The sequence below is a fragment of the Selaginella moellendorffii genome, unplaced genomic scaffold (genome assembly GCF_000143415.4).
Source record: "Selaginella moellendorffii unplaced genomic scaffold, v1.0 SELMOscaffold_0, whole genome shotgun sequence".
Classification (NCBI taxonomy): Eukaryota; Viridiplantae; Streptophyta; class Lycopodiopsida; order Selaginellales; family Selaginellaceae; genus Selaginella; species Selaginella moellendorffii.
The window spans coordinates 119328-125202 of record NW_003314261.1 but is presented as its reverse complement, the minus strand read 5'-3'; the positions used below and the strand labels follow the sequence as shown (position 1 = coordinate 125202).

The 5875-nt window shown below is 50.4% G+C and overlaps 1 long non-coding RNA gene across 1 annotated transcript; it reads left to right on the top strand.

Moving 5' to 3' along the window:
- The first annotated feature begins 1985 nt into the window (after window positions 1-1985).
- LOC112347088 lies at window positions 1986-2858 on the top strand. Its single transcript, XR_002992661.1, has 3 exons — window positions 1986-2203; window positions 2253-2494; window positions 2546-2858. It is a non-coding gene; the product is annotated as an uncharacterized LOC112347088 (long non-coding RNA).
- Window positions 2859-5875: the final 3017 nt, after the last annotated feature.

The following is a 5875-nucleotide window of genomic DNA, read 5'->3' as shown; positions in this document are numbered from 1 at the left end:
CACTGTCTGTTGAATGAAACAATGACTATTGGCATGTCATTTCGAATTGAGAAGCTGACCCCCAACTTGATATTTTCAAGAATCACAACTCCAACTACAGATCCCACTCTGAATCATGTGTTTCTCACCCCATAGACACCATTGTTCCCAGAATCGTTGAGCCGGTAGTGCTGACCTACACTCAAGCGCCACAAGGATCAACTGAGAAGCTCAAACACAGCCTTTCTGGGCTGCTAGGCTACTACCGAGAATGGACGGGACGAATCAGCTCCAAAAACGATCCTCATGTAAGCAGCCGGAGTATCGCATGAGCTTCAAAAACGAAGGCGTCGTTTTTGTGGAGGCGAATGCCGATGACAAGCTCAAAGATCATCTGGAGCGGGATCATGGCGCTCTGGAAGAACTCATGCCGCTCTCAACGTCGTTGCCTCCACCACCTTAACTTCTTCATGTTCAATTAAGTCTCTGATCTGCTTGAATCAATGCTGAAAGATTTTCTTTTACTGCGGGGGCCTTGCGCTTGGTTTGCGAAGGCATCACTATGTCACAGACGCGCATGGATTCGTCACACTTCTCAATAGCTGGGGTCGGTCAACCAGAGGTTTACCATGGTTGACTAAACCCGTTCACGACCGTTCCATGCCCATGCCTAACATCCATAGCCAGCCTTCCTTCGAACACAAAGAGTATCCCGTCACCCGCTTTGCCAGTCCACTTCCCCTGGGACATGAGTTGACTAGAGTTGACTTCACTTTGTCCGCGGAATGCTTTATTTCGTTAAAGTGGGACTTATTCAGTAAAGTGGGACATTAATTAGCATGTGTCCACATGCTATTTCCTAGTACTTAATTAATATTTATTAATATTTCTATCAGTTTTTTAATTTTTTTTTTTATATTTCACAATATTATAACACAAAATCATATGAAAAATTTTTAATTTATAAATTATAAAGTTAAAACTTCAATTTTTTATTGTTGTTATAAAAATGGCATGTGGCCACACACCATAAATGGGATAATGAAAAGTCCCACTTTAACGAAATAAAGCATGCGGAGGAGTTGAACGCCTTGTGCTGCAAGCGAACTCTTCCCATAAATCCTTCACCAAGCACTTGTGGAGATCAGTGACAGTCGCTCGCAATACAACTTGTAACCCTAGAACGGTTCTTCTTTGCCCGATCAACGGAAGGAAAACGCTGGGAGTTCCTGATAGCTTCGTTGGAATGTAGTGTTTCCTGCCGCAACGGACGCCATTGCATCTGAAGATCTGATTCGCAAACCTCTGAGCTACGCAGCGGGGATTCGGGGTCAAAGGCAGGAGATATGGGTGTGACTGTGACCCTGCAGAAAGATTAAACTTGAAAAAGCTTCTGTTTAAGCAAGAAATGAAGAACCCTAAAGGTCCGATCAGTGTGGTGAGCTGCAATAAATAACTCCTTTTTGCATTGAGTCCGACATTTCTTTGGAGCATACAATAGGTCCCATCAAAACATTTAAGTCGAAAAAATTTAGATTGTGCTGTTGTGATGTGAAAAGGGATGGACATAACACTCACGAGCTCGTTCATTGTGTTCCGACTCTTTTTACATGACTCATGACCAGGACCTCCCACGTCAGCTGATCGAGACTGACATCTCGACACTCCCACTCTGGCTCGATCAGCTGAGAGGATGGACTACCCCTCCCACTCAGCCGAAACAGATGGAGAGCAGACTCCCAGTGCAGCGCGATGGCGTTCAAAGGAGTCTCAAGCCAAAGCCTTCGTGAGTATATCAGCCACCATTGCCTCGGTGGGGCAATATTCCAGCAACAACTTTCCATTTTGGACTTGTTCCCGCACGTAGTGGAAACGAATCTCGATGTGTTTCGTCCGAGAATGGAAGCGTGGATTGGCGGCCAGTGCAAGAGCACTTTGGTTGTTTGAGAACATAGGGCCGGTCCAAGCAGGAATCTGGGGCAGGTCCTGGGTCAACCAAATCGCTTCTTTGCTGGCAGCGGTTAGGGCAATGTACTCTGCCTCTGTCGAGGACAGAGCCACCAGCGGCTGGCGCTTACTGCTCCAGGACACAGCAGCCCCATGGAGCAAAAACGCATACCCGGAGGTAGAGCGCCTTGAGTCCTGGTCGCCCGCCCAGTCCGCATCCGAGTACCCATGAAGTTCCTGTGACACAGCAGCGCCATAGTGAAGCTGCAAATGCAAGGTACCTCGAACGTAGCGGAAAATCCGCTTCACAGCTTGCCAATGTGCAGGTCCGGGGTTCTCGAGGAACTGGGAGACCATCCCAACAGCATAGGCGAGATCTGGTCGCGTTCCCAGCATCAAATAAACAAGACTTCCCACAGCTTGACGATATGGCACCGTGGCCATGTACTCTCGTTCTTCCTCTGTGACAGGGGCCATGTCACGGCTGAGTTTGTGATTGACCTCAAGAGGTGTGGCCACGGAAGAGCAGTCCAGCATATTGAAGCGTTCCAAGATCTAGCTCGCCCAGGTCAGACATCTCAAATTCTTCACTAAGCTTCTTTTTCATCTCGTCCAGCAGGTGGCGGGTTTTTGCACCGAGAATGCAGTCGTCAACGTACACAGCAACCAGGAGAAAATCGTCACCACACTTGTACAGGTACACGTTTCCTTCCACTGCAAGAGGAACACACCCCAGGCTCTTGAAGAACGCATCAATGCGTTCAAACCAAACCCTCGGGGATTGTTTAAGCCCATACAGGGCACGATTCAGCTTGCAAACAAGATGTTCCTCACCAGGTTTGACGAATCCAGGTGGTTGCGTGACGTAGACCTCCTCGTTCAACTTGCCATGCAGGAAAGTAGTGCGAACGTCCAACTGGTGCAGTTCCAGGTCGTACTTGGCAAGGATCACTCGCACAGAGGTCAACTTCACAACTGGTGAGGACGTCTCCATGTATTCCAAACCTGGAATCTGGCTGAATCCCCGTGCGACAAACCTGGCCTTGAACTTTGCTACAGTTCCATCAGGTTTGTACTTGACTGTGTAAATCCATTTCGAGCTCACAAGGTGAGCACCTTCAGGTAAGGTTGTCTTTGTCATTGTATTGTTTCGCTCATGCGAATGCATTTCAGCATTCATGGCTTCTCGCCACTGGGCAGCATGAGGTCCAGCTAATGCCTCGTCAACATTCGCTGGAATGGGGATTCGCCCTGGATTAGCAGCCACGAAGTTGGTGCGTTCCTTTCTTTTTAATTTTTCCAAAACTAAAAAAGGGACGAGATTGCTCAGCGTCCAGTTGCAGCCTCGATGGTACGGGAACTCGAGCAGAGCGCCGTGGTTCAGGACGTGCTGGAGGGTGGATCACAGGTGGTGGAACAATTGGAGAGTCTGGGAGAGCTCCCACTGAAGTTGGCGACCTGCTTCCAGCTCCACTGAAGGTGATGATCCACTTCCAGCTCCCAGTGAAGATGAGCCGAGGAAGAACTCAGGAGCAGCTTGAAATTCCTCGTCACCCTCGAAGTAAGTGTTCATCAGCTCTTCAAAGAAGCTAAGTGTTCTCACTGGAAGAGATTCTGGCAGAGGCGTAGCTGGAGGGCGTGGTGGCAGTGCTGGAGGAACCACCACGTTACCACCAGCAGGAGCAAGAGGCAGCAACGGGACTTGAGAAGGAGCTGTAGTCACATGAACTGTGTCCACCAGCTGGAGTTCCACGAAAGTAGGAGCAGGAACTTCAGCGCGAATCCTTGTACAGCTTGCTCTCATCAAAGAGCACATCCCGTCTTTCCAGCAACGTTTTGCACCTTTCATGCCTTCCAAATATCCCAGGAAAATGGATGGCTCCAGCTTTCGGAGTTGCTTGTGTGGAACGTGTGCGTAGGCAAAACAGCCAAAAATGCGGAGATGATCGTAACCAGGTGCGTGACCAGTCCAAAGTTCATAAGGAGTGGTCTTCCCAGGCAGGGCACGTGTTGGCAACCGGTTTCGAACATAAACAGCCGTGTTAACTGCCTCACCCCAGAAAGCAGCCGGCATTCCCGCATGAAGCAGCATACAGCGCGCAGCTTCTATGATGGTGCGATTCACCCTCTCAGCACCACCATTCTGGGCATGTGCATCAGGGACAGCATACAGGGGCTGGATCCCAGCTTCAGCACAAAACGTCTCGAATTCTCCAGACCTCCACGATCTCAGCAGAGCACACGAACTAAACAGCCGTGTAGATTTTCTACCAAAGCCTTGTATTGGCAGAAGCAGGAGAACACCTCTGACTTGTGAGCCAGCAGGTACACGATCAGGTACCGCGTGTAATCATCCAGGAAGGTGACTACGTAACGTTTGCCTCCCAAAGATTCAACCATAATCGAACAAACGTCCGAGTGTACCAACTCAAGAACAGAACTTGCTCGAGAAAGAGAAATCTGTGGAAAAGGAAAAACGACCGCAGAAGGGCAGCGCGCTCCCAGGCGCCACAGGAACATCCACCTTTTTTAGCTGTTGCTCGTTCACGTGACCAAGGCGCTGGTGCCAGGTTGCGAGTGTCGGTGGAACCCGAGCCATCAGCGCCACAGGTGGAAGGATCACGTGAGCATCCAGGCGGTAGAGCGTACCTACTGGAACTCCAAAAGCGACCTTGTCTCCAGTCTTATCCAGCACGAACGCTCCCTGTGCTGTGAACAGAGTATCGAAGCCTACTTGAGCAGCAGTTCCAATCGACAGCAGCCTGTGTGTAAGTCCCGGAACATAAGACACAGGATAGATCTCCCGGATTTCTCCAGAGAGCTGAACCCTGATTGTTCCTTTGCCTAGCACGTCGTGAGCAGAGGAGTCACCGCGTCCCACGGCCACGGTTCTTGGTAGTCAAAGAACAAGGAAGCCATGGGCGTCATATGGAATGACGCTCCAGAATCCAGCCCGAGCACGGGCTGGTGGCTGCTGCTTGCAGAGCGAGCCATCAAGAGCTTACGAGGAGTCCCAGAGCCCTTGTCTTTGTTTCCTTTGTCTTTGTTCTTGGCAGCTTTAGCACGATCAGCTTTCTTCTTCTTGCAATCCCTCGCCAAGTGTCCAGGTTTGTGGCAATAGTGACAAATGCCACGAAAACCAGTGTCGTTCGGCTGAGCTTGAGAGGACGAGGATGATCCTCCCGCAGCGCCAGCATAAAGCAAGGAAGATTTGGCTGAGGGCATCGCTTCTTTCTTCCCCTTCATCTTGCGTTCCTTTTCAATTAGGGCACCCACGACTTGATCAAAGTTCATGGCCATGTGAGATAGAACAGATGCGAGCGTAGGCGTAAGCAGCAACGCCCTGGCGCGATCGTCCGTGACAGGAGACCCAGCACCAGTCAATTCAGCCATTAGGCCTCGAATCCGTCCCACGTACACAGCAATGGTTTCACCCGTTTCCATGTGAAGCGCCAAGAATTGTTGATTCAGCAACATGGAAGAATTTGCGGCTTGGGCCACGAAGATCGTGCGAAGCGACGTCCAGATTTCAGCAGCGGATGATGGTGATGGCTTGCTGATTGCGAAAATCCCAATCTGATTGTAACGTCTGCTCAGCGGGAGCTGCGGGACGAGGCTCAGTCCCACCAACGATGTTCCATGCTCGTTTCACAGAGAGGATCAGCCTGATTCTTGTCGCCCATGTGAAGAAATTCGTGCCACTGAATTTCTCCACCTTCTCTGTGGAAGCCACGAGAACTTGAGCAGCAACGGCGGCGGCGGCGGCAGCGGCGGTGGTGGTAGGTGGTGGTGGGGTTGAAGCGGCCATGACAGCAACGCCAAATCAACCAACCAGGATCATCCCCGAAATCCGATACCGAAATCCGAAATCCGTGTGATGTGAAAAGGGATGGACTCATGAGCTCGTTCATTGTGTTCCGTACATGACTCCAAGGGACATGACTCATGA